The sequence below is a fragment of the Triticum aestivum genome, chromosome 7D (assembly GCF_018294505.1).
Source record: "Triticum aestivum cultivar Chinese Spring chromosome 7D, IWGSC CS RefSeq v2.1, whole genome shotgun sequence".
Taxonomy (NCBI): domain Eukaryota; kingdom Viridiplantae; phylum Streptophyta; class Magnoliopsida; order Poales; family Poaceae; genus Triticum; species Triticum aestivum.
Window position 1 is genome coordinate 580,494,109 of NC_057814.1, and position 12,705 is coordinate 580,506,813.

General features: G+C 43.6%; 1 long non-coding RNA gene across 1 annotated transcript; it reads right to left on the reverse strand.

The window, feature by feature from the left end:
• Positions 1-8,175: 8,175 nt before the first annotated feature.
• LOC123164163 (uncharacterized) lies at positions 8,176-9,039 on the reverse strand. The gene is made up of 3 exons (XR_006482190.1): positions 8,731-9,039; positions 8,471-8,609; positions 8,176-8,355 (listed from the first exon to the last, which is right to left on the reverse strand). It is a non-coding gene; the product is annotated as an uncharacterized lncRNA (long non-coding RNA).
• Between the last annotated feature and the right edge of the window lie 3,666 nt (positions 9,040-12,705).

Genomic DNA, 12,705 nt, shown 5'->3' on the forward strand with positions numbered 1-12,705 from the left:
CCTCAATAACCTCTCAAAGTTACTGACCAGAAACTTACCTGGCGTGTAAAAACTTCTCTACTGCACCTGGATCCAAACCAAAGCGTGGTAACATCTCAAACTACCACGGACAACACTCCAGACATGAAGTTTAGGCTTAGCTCGGCCTGATGTCATAGTCCTAGCAGGTGACCGCGTTCGTCCAGAGGTGCTGGCATGCGTGTCGACGCGCTCTGAGTGCCGCCGAGCACTCTGTTTCGCGCGTGCTCGCTTCCTCGACTGCCGTAGCGCGCCAAACTTTGCCACCATCTTCGTCTCAACTCCCTTAACTCCCCTCTAGCGCTCGGCGACGCCAGAGCTCGCCGCAGCGAGCACGGGCACGGTCCGGCCAACCCAACAATGCGGTGCGCACTGTACTCATCGCCTTCTCCTCGTTCCTGTGCTCGTCTCCGTCCGCCAACAGTTCCTGCGTGAGCTACGTCGCCTTCTTCCCCTCTCACTGACGCCGCTCGTCGCCGGGCGCCGTGGACAGGTGTCCACCGGCGGAGCCCGAAAGCCCCTCGCCGCTCGCCTATAAATGGAGCGGCCCCAGCCTCCTCGAGCACCATCCAGCACTCCCACACACCCCACAAGCGAGTAGGAAGCCGTAGCCCGGCCGGGCAGGCCTCGGGCCGCCGTCCCTGAGCTGGAGCTCGCCGGCAATCCCCTCTGGTCGCCGCGGTAGCTCCAGCCCCTCCGAGGCCAGGGCGACCCTTCCAGGGCCTCCGCCCCTCTCCGGTGAAGCCGTTCCGCCCCTCTGGAGCCCCTGGAGTTGCCTCTGCTCGCCGTCTTCTTCATCTTCGGCGACCACCGTGTTCTGCCTCTGCTTGCGAGGTTGATTCCGACGCCGTACGACCGCCCCTAGCTACGCTACGGGTACGGGCAGGTGCGCCTCAACCCCCTCTTGCCATCCCTCCCTCTCGTTTTGGCCAAGGAGTCCTCGTCGCCGGCGAGAGCTCCGGTGGAGCTGTGACTCCCTCTGTTTCCTTCTCCCCTCCTCCTAACCTGACTAGCGGGGCCCGCTAGTCAGCCACTCTGTACGCGCGCGAATCGGTACGAGTGGTGGCGCCCCTGGGCTTTACGCCTTCGACGTCACCCCCCAGCTTGCTTATTTTTATTCAAATTCATTTGAATTTACAGGACACTTCAAACAGCCATAACTCCTCAACCATCAGTCCAAATGAATTGACTCTTTTTGCATCTTGTTCTTTGCAAAGAAATCTAGCAGCTCACCAAAGATGAGAGTTTTCTGAGCTGTTTAGAATTTCTGGTGATTTTCAGAAGTGTTCTTGATATTTTCTTTTTGTGTTTAAAATTATTCTCAGAGGGTGAGGCTTGTCTTGAGGATCACCAGAAGGCTTGTGAACCTCATCTGCACTAAGGCAAGCCACAGCAACATTTTCATGGTGTTATTTCAATATTTATGATTTTCTTACTTGAATGAAATGATTAATCCATTCATTTAAATAACTATTCTGTTATTTATATTCTGTTAAGTGTTTGCTAGTTAATATGCTTGATTTACAGAATGTGGAAACTAGCTTAGTTGGTGAAACAAAGCTAGGATCTATTTGTGGTGATGATAGAAATAAATTTTGTTATGCATGTTATTAATTATTTAAAGTTATGTTCTTGCATAAATAAAATGATAAAAATTTGCTGGAAAATATTCTGTTAAGTACTTATTTAGTCATTTCACTTGACTTACAGAATGTTTGAACCTCACTTGGTTGGTAAAGAAATTAGGATTTGTGTGTGGTAAAATCTTTGTTATTCATATGAGAAATTAATCGGAGTTACGTTCTTGCATGAGAAAATAATAAAACTTGCTGCAAAATATTTTGGTTAATATGTGAGTTATCTTGATCGGGAAAGTAATATGAGTTGTTGATGTTTATGCTTAGTGTGAATATGCATGACATCGGTCATTTTCGTTATTAAGTGATGCATGTGTAGTTTTGCATTTCATGGCATGCTATGACACCGGTCATTTTCATTTTAAGTTGAACCTGAATATAACTCAACTTGAATATACCGTTGACTGGGTCATGGTGCCGCTGAATCGAGTTTTTTCCAGTGCAACCACATTTGCCTTTGTGGGAAGGCCTTGATTCGGTCCATTGACATTGCCTCTGGTCGGTGCCTCCAACTAGGGAAGGTTACGTCGTGCTTACCCTGGACTAGTAAGCAGGCATAACCTTGTGTGCCCGTTGTTGAGATTATGGTACCGGGTCCCCGAGTGGGATCGTTTTGGCCACGACGGTGGTCGGTGTGTCTTTGGTAGACACGGGGCCACCCAGGACTAGCCCGTTGGGGATTGGGTCGGAGTGGCCGGGAGAGTGTCATGGAAATGGAAGGGTTTCGTCGGAATGCCGTTGGTCCACCCGAATGGGAGTGCGAGGCCATGGGTTCCGTGGTGTGGGTACAGTGTGCTACCTCTGCAGAGTATATAATCTATCGATAGCCGAGTCCACGGTCACGGACACCTCATAGTAGGTCCCACCATGAGTCAACGTTTAATAAAATGTGCACACTAAGCTATGAACTTTGCATTGTTGAGGATGGTAGAAAGGCCATCAAGATATTTGGGACCAGATATTGGTCGTGGTTGTGATCGCCGTAAGGATCACGAGTTACTCGTGTTAAGACGACGTTGGTGGCTTGTTTGTAATCCGAGAATGATCACGGTTGGTAAGTTGTCCCGAGCGACGTTCGAGCATGATCATAACATGTTTGACATATAGTGTTGCATTATTAATAATTGGTTAAGTATCATGATATTGTTTGCCATTATGATTATGCCTGTTGTGAGCTTGCAAGTGCATTCAATGTACTGACCTGGCGTGTCATGCCAGATTTCAGGAAAGTCTCGATGGAGAGGAGCGCTGCTCAAGTCTAGATCGTGTCCACATCGGTGTCCCTGTGATATGGAGCTTCCGCTACGACGTTATTCCGCTGCCACGTAGTTGTTCTGATCGAGACCCCTTTATGTTCACTAAATAATGTACATATTGTTCAGCCGCACCGGGTGTGCCGCTTGTCCTCGACAGCTGTTGTAATATAAACTCTGTTCCGCTAACATCAATAAAGCGGTTGTTTTCTGTACCAAGATGTTGTGTGTTGCCAGAAGGCATGGTCTCTGGGCTGGCAATGATGGTAAACCAGTCGCTCTGAGCCGGGGTGCCACAACTAATTACCCAGTGAATAACTTGCATGCCTAATCTTACAATGTGTGCTTTGTTTGCTTCTAGAACTGAATTCTTATATTGGATTTATGCAAAACACAGCCATGGCAGCACAACTTGTGCCATGGCTACAAAATATTTAATTCGCATAAATAGGCTTGCAGTGGCGGGTGCTCCAGTATGCCCACCATTGCAACATGAACACATAGCGGCGGGCGAGAACGCGCCGCTCACCACTAAAGAGGCACAATCAGTGGCGGGCAAGAACTCATTGCCCGCCACTGCTGCGATCTACCAGTGGTGGGCGCGCGCCCACCACTGATGGGGTACTTGTAGTGGCAGGAGGTCCGTGGCGGGCGCCCTGGTAGCCTGGCCCGCCACTGTTGGCCTTTTGCACCCACCAATGCTAGGCATCCCTATAGTAGTGTACCAACCTCCTCCCCCGGGGCATGCGAGAAGTACTTTGCTTCGAGGGCTAATAAACTTCTGCAATAAGTATATGAGTTCTTTATGACTAATGTGAGTCAATGGATAATTACGCACTCCTACCTTTCCACAATTTGCTAGCATCTTCGATATCTTGCATTGCCCTTTCTCACCTCGAAAGTTGGTGCAAATTTCGCTGGTGCATCCAAACCACGTGATATGATACACTCTATCACACATAAGCCTCCTTATATCTTCCTCAAAACATCCACCATACCTATTTATCATGGGATTTCCATAGCCATTCCGAGATATAGTGCCATGCAAATTCTACCGTTCTGTCACATGACTTGTGTGTTCATCATCTTATTGCTTTGCATGATCTTATAGAGCTGACATGATATTTGTGGAAAAGCCACCATTCTTCATTATTATACATGTTATGCTAGATCATTGCAAATCCTGGTGCACTGCTAGAAGCATTCATATAGAGTCATATTGTTTCAGGTTATCGAGTTGTAAGTAAATAAAAGTGTGATGATCATCATTATTAGAGCATTATCCCAGTGAGGAAAGGATGATGGAGACAATGATTCCCCCACAAGTCAGGATGAGACTCGGACAAAAAAAGAGGCCAAAAGAGCCCAACAAAAAAATGATAGAAAAGAGAGAAAGGGCAATGTTACTATCCTTTTACCACACTTGTGCTTCAGTGTAGCACTATGTTCTTCATATAGAGAATCTCCTAAGTTATCACTTTCATATACTAGTGAGAATTTTACATTATAGAACTTGGCTTGTATATTCTGATGATGGGCTTCCTCAAATGCCTGAGGTCTTCATGAGCAAGCGAATTGGATGGACACCCACTTAGTTTCAGTTTGAGCTTTCATACAATTATAGCTATTAGTGCATCTGTTTTATGGCAGTCCCAACTCCTCGCATTGATATCGATTGTAAGGCCTCTCCATTGCCAAATGATCCGTCGAGTTAATGTGGCCCTTTCTTCCTTTTGACTTCTCCTATATATCTCTGCCATCACACTCTATTCCACCCTAGTGCTAATATCCATGGCGCACGCTCATGTTGAGTGGATTTGAAAATGCTGAAGCGCGTTAAAAAGTAGGATACACTTGCTTCGTTTGACACCGGGGTGCTCATGATTTATATTTACTAGTCGTTAACCCGTGCGTTGCACGGGCTAGATAGGAGTTATTATTGTACATATTATAGCACATAGCATGATATCATATCTCTTTATTGTTTCTATTTTCACTATATCCACAAAGATGACTAAAAATCACTCTTTCATGAATGAATTGTCACCTTAAGCGTACGATTGTTTGTCTCATTTGAAAAGCATGTGTCATACATGTATTTGAAGATGCACATTAACTATCTCATAATTGTCACATAATTTTCCTTGTTACTACTTTATGAAGGGCGTAAGAAAGACTTCACTTTTTTATGATATGGGAGGAGTATTGGATAACTATGGTTTGCAAAAAATATTGTGTTATTGATCATCACACATAAATAATCTAGTTCTACATAAAAGTAGTAATAGTTGTCATGTTTGACACTTGATATAACAATTAATTGATAGGAAAAGAAGTTGCTACAGAATGCTTGTTACTAATGTATGTGAATGAATGTCAATAATTGACGGTACACCAAATAAATTTCAATTCAAAGAAATCACAACTTAGGAAATTTCAATTAACGGAACACCATAACTTGCAAAGAGCTTATGTCGTCGATGATCATTGGATGAAATCTGTAATGACTACTAAGGAAGCAGATTTCATTATATGCACTTGCAAAACATCTTATATATGAATATTTATGCAATTCCTTTGTTATTCTAGAGGTGAATATTTAAGAGGGGTTGTCATTTCTATCCTAAATTTTCAGCAGTCAATATTGGAATATGTTGCTGCATATGGATTCTAACCTACTTTTGTAGTAGGTCGAAGAGAGAAGGGAGCAAAGGAGGCATGCAAATGAATGGATCAATACCAATGTATGACTTGAACAGCTATAGCCTCACCTATGAAATCTTGTGCATCCATTGTTTAACATCAATCTATTGCGTACAATTCAACCGATAGATTTCGCTATTTTGTTTTCAGTTTATGTTGATCCATGTTAATATCTTTTGTACTATACTCTCTTTAAATATATAAATACAGTGGGACACTCATCTACTGTTGTCGCGTAAAAAATGATCCTTTGCTTGAACTATTTCAATCCCACATCAATCAAGATTAATAGTGACATACAGTAAATATATTGGAAGGTATATACCTTAATTAAATAACAACGATTGCCGCATTGTGAGAGGGATTAATGTTGTATATATAGCGATGGTTAGGCACATGGGTCTGGAATCTGGACCCGGGATATGATACGACGGTGTCAAACCCTAATTCATTGATGGAAACTATGTCAGCAACTATGATGATGGACCAAAGGTACCTCAACGATCAACTTGTGTGGTGTCTCAATCCATGTATAGTGAAGAAACTGGAGAGAATTTCAGAAAATAAGGAAACAATGTATATCAATTAAATAGAGAAACAGTGATGATCAAATTGTTTTTGTTTACATGGCATTGCATGATAAAATTATTGACCAAAAGGTTGGGGATCAAATTATATGATATATGTCATAACTTTTCTAAATTCTTTCTTCTTGGCATATAGGTCCAAAAGCAGTAGATTTATGTATTAATTCAGCATTGTCAGTCTTCGCGGAAGTGGAATTTGGTTTGGAAGAATTCTTGGGACAACAGTCTCCATGTATAGGTGTGTGAGACATCAAGGCCGGAGTAGCGGAATAGATATGGCGGTAAAAGTGACTAAACAATAAGAAGAAGAATTGTTATTAGAAAGAAGGGAATTGACAACACCATCTTCATTGATTGATGCACACAACCAATTAAAAACATTAGATTTTTTAATTATTGCTCATTTATTACCCAATTCTTCTTTCGAACTTCTACTTTTGAAAAGATTCTTGCATATTGTAATAATGTTAAATTTACCTATATTATAGGAGGTCCCCTTCTGCCCGCGAGCTTAAATGTGCTCGTGATGAGCAGTTACACTGGAAAACATTGAAAAGAAAGTTCAGAAAAATCCGAATCTTTTTATGGCAACCTTTGACAAATGTTCTGTGTGCTTGCAAAGTTCCGTGATGAAATCACATCTGTGGAAGTCGGGGCAAAACAAAAAAAAAACAAAATTAGTGCTCCAAAATGCTTTCTAAAGTATAATTTTTGGAGGATTTTTTTTGGCATGGCTTCCACGAATGTGATTCCACGATGAAACTTCGCAAGCACTTAGAACATTTGTAGACATTCGCCACACTTTCTTTTTATAATTGTTTAACTTTTTCATTGTTTTACAGGTGTTATTACTGTCCATGCGGGTGCAAATGTGCTCGGGGCAGTAACTTCGCGTCCCTATATTATGCATGTCAAAGTCAATGAAGTTGTGCCACACACATTCTAAGAAGATATGGTTCTAGTAACGAAACTGTTCGCTAGGAAAAATATATCCACATGCATGGCCCATATATGTAGATCATATTTCACTTGAACACTTCATTCATGTCGCATGAGTAATGAATTAGAAGCACGTAGACTAACAGGATACTTATGCAGTCAAAGAAGTCCACCGCTAGTAACATGAATCAGTCAAGGTAGCAAACCCTTATGAGCTTAATTTATAGAATTAATCTAGCTTGTGATAGAAAATTTAAAATAAGAGGGAAAAATATCAGTGCGCCACAGATTGCTACAGAAAGATTTACAGCAGCAGATTCCATCCACTTCTGTGCGACTGGGTGCAAAGAAATCAGGAACACCCGTGCACTTTTTAATTTACACATCATATTTATTTATCATATCATGAAAATAATTATAGGAATATATAATTATGGTGACTTATTATTATATCGGTAAACATGAAAACAGTTGAAGAGTGTGACATTGAAATATCGTTGATCTGACATCTGTTTGAAAGGAGATTCAGCTAGTGAAGAGATAGAACAATGATATACTGATGCTGTCCATAATCATCAATGTAGTAGTGTGCAAATGATTAGTAGCTACAGTGTTAAGTTACTAAAGGATTAGCTGGCAGTTTAATATTATAGTCATCCTCACTACTCCCTCCGTCACGGTTTAGAAGGCACGCTTGGAAATTCTCTGGGACCTAGGTGGTTATCTATTGGTTGTGAGATGGGCTAAAAAATAGCATTCACACTACACATTCATGTAAAAATAGTATATCGGAGTACTAATTAGCTACTAGAAATAAATGCATTGCACCCTAAACCTTGTCTACTGTGAAAACACACGCAAATTTAACTGTGCCTTCTAAACTGTGACGGAGGGAGTACTATAATTTATAAACGCTAGGTGGTGGCAAAATGCGCAGTATGGACGTACTAACAGGAGAGTACATTCAGAGGAGGTAATTATTCTCGGTTCTTGATGATTAGATGAAGAAAGAAAATTGCTTTGAGAGCCTGCCCAGAGTACATGTTCATAGAGCACAACACATCATTGATCCAGTTGTCCAAATTCGTATCCATGGAACATGAGTTACGATCTAAATCAGTGGAGATAAAATTAGAAGTAGATCAAATCTGGATCGATCTTTCCCTATTTCAGGTTGGCGGTTGCCCAGCGTACATGGGCACATGTGCATGTACCTATCTGCATCATAGAGCGCAAGACATGATTGATCCAATTGTCCAAATTCTCATCCATGCATCATCAATTAAGCTCTAAATGGGAACAGATTGGAGATATAATTAGAAGTAGATCAAACCTGGATCGATATTTTCCTGTTCCAAGTTGGCCTCCTAGGACAGGGTGAGGGGAGGAGTGCGAGAGGCCGAGGATCATAGCAGCATGTCCACTACTACAGCTGATTTCAGCCATGGCGCAAACCCTGACCACACCATGACCTGCAAAACGAAAAGAGGTCACGCGCATATATTGCAAATCAATCAGAGGTACTTCAAGAGGTGGGCATGGCTGCCAGATCGAACATCTAGTTTGTTTTTGTCTGACGGGGAAGATTCATACCAGGAGCTAGGAGGCGTCAGTCTTCACTGCAAGATTAGATCGAGGAACTCGGGGGTTAATGGGATCGAGCATCATGAGCCTGGGAGTAGGATGAAAGGGTACGATCAAATCTGCCCTTGAAGCTATGGAAATATCGAGGAGGAGGAACCAGCGACAGGGGGGCAGGGGCTGCTTTGGTGCAACATGAATTAACCTGCAAAAATCTTGAGGGAGGTTTTTGTGGATTGAGAGGAAAAAGTGAATTAATCTGCAGCAATCTTGAGGGAGGTCTTTGCCGATTGAGAGGAAGGAGAACATAGATCGTACCGATGTTTTTTCTTCAGACCCCTAAAAAACAGAGAACAGAGATCTAAGGAAAGGAGAGAAGTCGTTAGAGGTTGGGTCTCTTATTCCATAACGTGGATGTTTTTTTTTTTTTGAGTCCTCCATAACGTGGATGCTATAAGTTAAGGTCAACTTTGGTGTTTGATACGTGTAGGTTAGATTTTTTTTTCAGTGCAAGAGTAACGTAAATTGTGAGGTTAAGATAGATCAATTAATTCGGACCCACAAGATTAACGGCTCTAATTTTCTAATTAACACGGGAATTTGTAGGAAGTCTGTAATTAATATAGGTATATATAGAGGTATAGATAGATAGATAGATAGATATAGATAGATAGATAGATGCGGTGAAGGCAGAGTCATGCCATGCTTACACAATTCAATGAGTAGGGATAACATTCGTTGAGCATCATATATTTTCAAAAAGTAACGATTATGTTCTTATATTCATGGATATTATTATGTTGATATCAATTACTTCATCGCTTCTCAATATTTATAATGTATAAAGAGATTACATGATAAACATGCTAGGTAGCATTCAACATCGAAAATTCTATTTTTATCATTTACCTACTCCAGGACGAGCAGGAAATAAGCTTTGGGATGCTGATATGTCTCCAATGTCTCTATAATTTTTTTATTGTTTTATGCTATTATATTACCAATCTTAGATACTTCTATGCCATTTTATATCAGTTTTGGGGCCAACCTATTAACTCAGTGCCCAGTACTAGCTACTGTTTTTTTGCGTGTTTTTGGCTTTTCAGAAAATCAATACCAAACGAAGTCCAAACACGATGAAACTTTACGATGATTTTTCTGGACAAGAAGGGACACTAGAACGATCTGGAGGAGGCCAGAAGATCTACGGGAGAGCGATGAGCTCACCCGCCGTGCTCCAGGGGGCGCCCCTTGAGCTCGTGGGTCTCACGCAGCTCCGTTTGACGTAATTCCAACTCTATAAATTCCCAAATGTTCCCAAAACAACGGAGAGCTCACTTGAAACACTTTTTTCTCCGTTGCAAGCTTCTGTTCTTGGATGATCACATCTCGAGGACTTTTCCAATACTCTGCCGGAGGTGGAATCAATCACGGAGGGCTTTTACATCATCCTTGGTACACCTCCAATGATGTGTGAGTAGTTTAGCACAGACCTACGGGTCCATAGCTAGTAGCTAGATGGCTTCTTCTTTCTCTCCGATCTTCAATACAAAGTTCTCCATGATCCACATGGAGTTCTATCCGACGTAATCTTCTTTTGCGGTGTGTTTGTCGGGAACCGATGAATTGTGGGTTTATGATTAGATTATTCATTGAAAGTAATTGAGTCTTTTCTGACCTTTATTATGCATGATTGTTATAGCACTACTAGGGAAAACCTTATACACATAATCTTACTAGTAGCGAGGGACAAAAACAAGCGCTGCTACTAATTACTAGTAGCGCGTGGCATCCAAACGCGTTGCAGCTAAGTTCATAGCAGTAGCGCGTCTCAGGGAAGAAGCGCTACAACTACAATTCCCCTACTGTTCTGGCTAGGCTACCAATAGTAGTACCGGGCTTAGGGAAAGAACGCTACTGATAAGGTTGTTGTAGTAGTGTGTTTCACAGGGAAAGCGCTACTGCTAATGAAAGGAAAATAAAATGAGAAACATATGGAAAAGTAAAGGAAAATGAAAGAAATAGAAAAAGGGAAGGAAAAAAAGAAAAATTGAAGGAAAACAAATGAAAAAGAAAAATAAAGAAGAAAGGCGTAGCAGCAACGTGCTTTCCGGACAGGCGCTATAGCTAACTTAGTAGTAGCGTGTTTTTCCAGCCAGCGCTATAGCAAAGTTAGCTAAAGCTAATGTAGCAGTAGCACATTTCCTGGAACCCGCTACTGCTACTTCTGACTTAACCGCGCAGTTCTTTCTTCCCCACGGCCACTTCCCCCAAATCAAACTCCTACGTTGTCGCCGCCGTTGTCGTCCAGCATCACCGTCGGCCGCCGCGTGCTCTCCCGTCGCCCTCCGCACTCCCTCGACGCCGCCCCCGACCCCGACCTCGACGCCTCCCCCGACCCCGACCTCGACGCCGCCCTCTGTCGCGCGCCCGATCCCGACCCCGACCTCGACGCCGCCTGCCCCTCCCTCGCCGCCGGCACCCGAGGTGAGCACGCCTCCTCCTCCCCCTCCCCTACCTCTGCCTAGCTAAAGTTCATCAAAGTAGTTAGGGTTCATCAAATTAGATGCTAATTAGGCCAGTAGTTCCTAGGTAGGTTCATCTAATTAGTTAGTAAGAACTAGGGCAGTAGTGTTTAATAGAATTAGTAAGAAAATTAATAGAACTAGTTGAACTAGTTTATTTTTAGTAGGAACTAGTTGAATTAATAGAACTAGTGTATTTTTAGTAAGAAAATTAATATAACTAGTTGAACTAATTTATTTTTATTTATAGTAAGTTTATTTTTAGTAAGAACTAGTTGAATTAATAGAGCTAGTTGAACATGTCACATTTGTTGTTATTTTTTTAGTTAAAGCAATTATTCCCGCATCGACGTCGACGATGCCTATCCTGCATCCTCGTCGTCGACTCGGCGGAGGAAACCTGCTTGATCAGATGGGCCATGTCCGGGACTAGGCTCCGTCGGGCTGCTACTCGGAGGTGCTACCTACCGGGGGCGCGGCTTGGTGAGGAGCCAGCCCGTCGTTGACCCGAACCTTCTTTGGTGGCGGTCGCGTGGGCCAGTGACGGTGCAGAGGCTTGAGGACCCCGCGGAGGTGGTACGTCACCATGTCAGCGAGGAGGACGCGCACGTCCATTGCTACATGCACTATAAAAAAAAGACACATCCGTGACATTTTGGGCCGAACGAAAAAAATTCGGCCATACTTATGACACTTCTATGGCGATAATTGTGACAAAACCTGGTATCATCATAGATGTGGTGGGCTCCTACTTCTATGACAACAAATCATGACAGAAAATGGCCTTTTCGTTCTGGGCGGGCGGAGATGCAGCTGCATGACATTCTTTGGGCCGTCCATGACGAAAAAAACCGTGGTAGAAGTGAGGGCGAGGAAAATATCGGGGTGTTCCCGGTTACGGTGGGTGGTCTGGGCCGAGCGATGCACGGAGGTTTGCGCGTTTCTCTCGTACACGCACGCGCGTGGGTGCGGGGCGTTGGGCTCTAACTGAACCGAGCGAGGCGTTCGCCTACTGAACCCGAGCGATTGCACTGCAGGCTACGCATTACTGAACCCAATCGAGTGATTCCTTCGCTACTGCTGCTAACTGAAGCCGATCGATGTTGCCTCTGGATGAACAGTGAGCGTTGCTGGGGGGGTTTGGATGAACAGTTCCCGGTGGGGGTGGATGAACAGGACCCCGTGGTGTTGCCTTTGGATGAACAGGACCCCGATCGATCGAATCGGTTGGGGCTGGATGAACAGGACCCCGTGGAGGGCTGGATGAACAGGACGACCCCGTGGAGGGCGGGATGAATAGTAGATGATGGAGGGCTGGATGAACAGTTGCCCGTGGAGGGGTGGTTGAACAGGAGCCTGTGGAGAGGGTCGGTTAGTAGCCGGTGGAGTAGCGCGCGGTGAAGGCTGGATTAACATGAGCCCGTGGATGAACAGTCACAGGTGGAGGCTGGAGGAGGTCGAC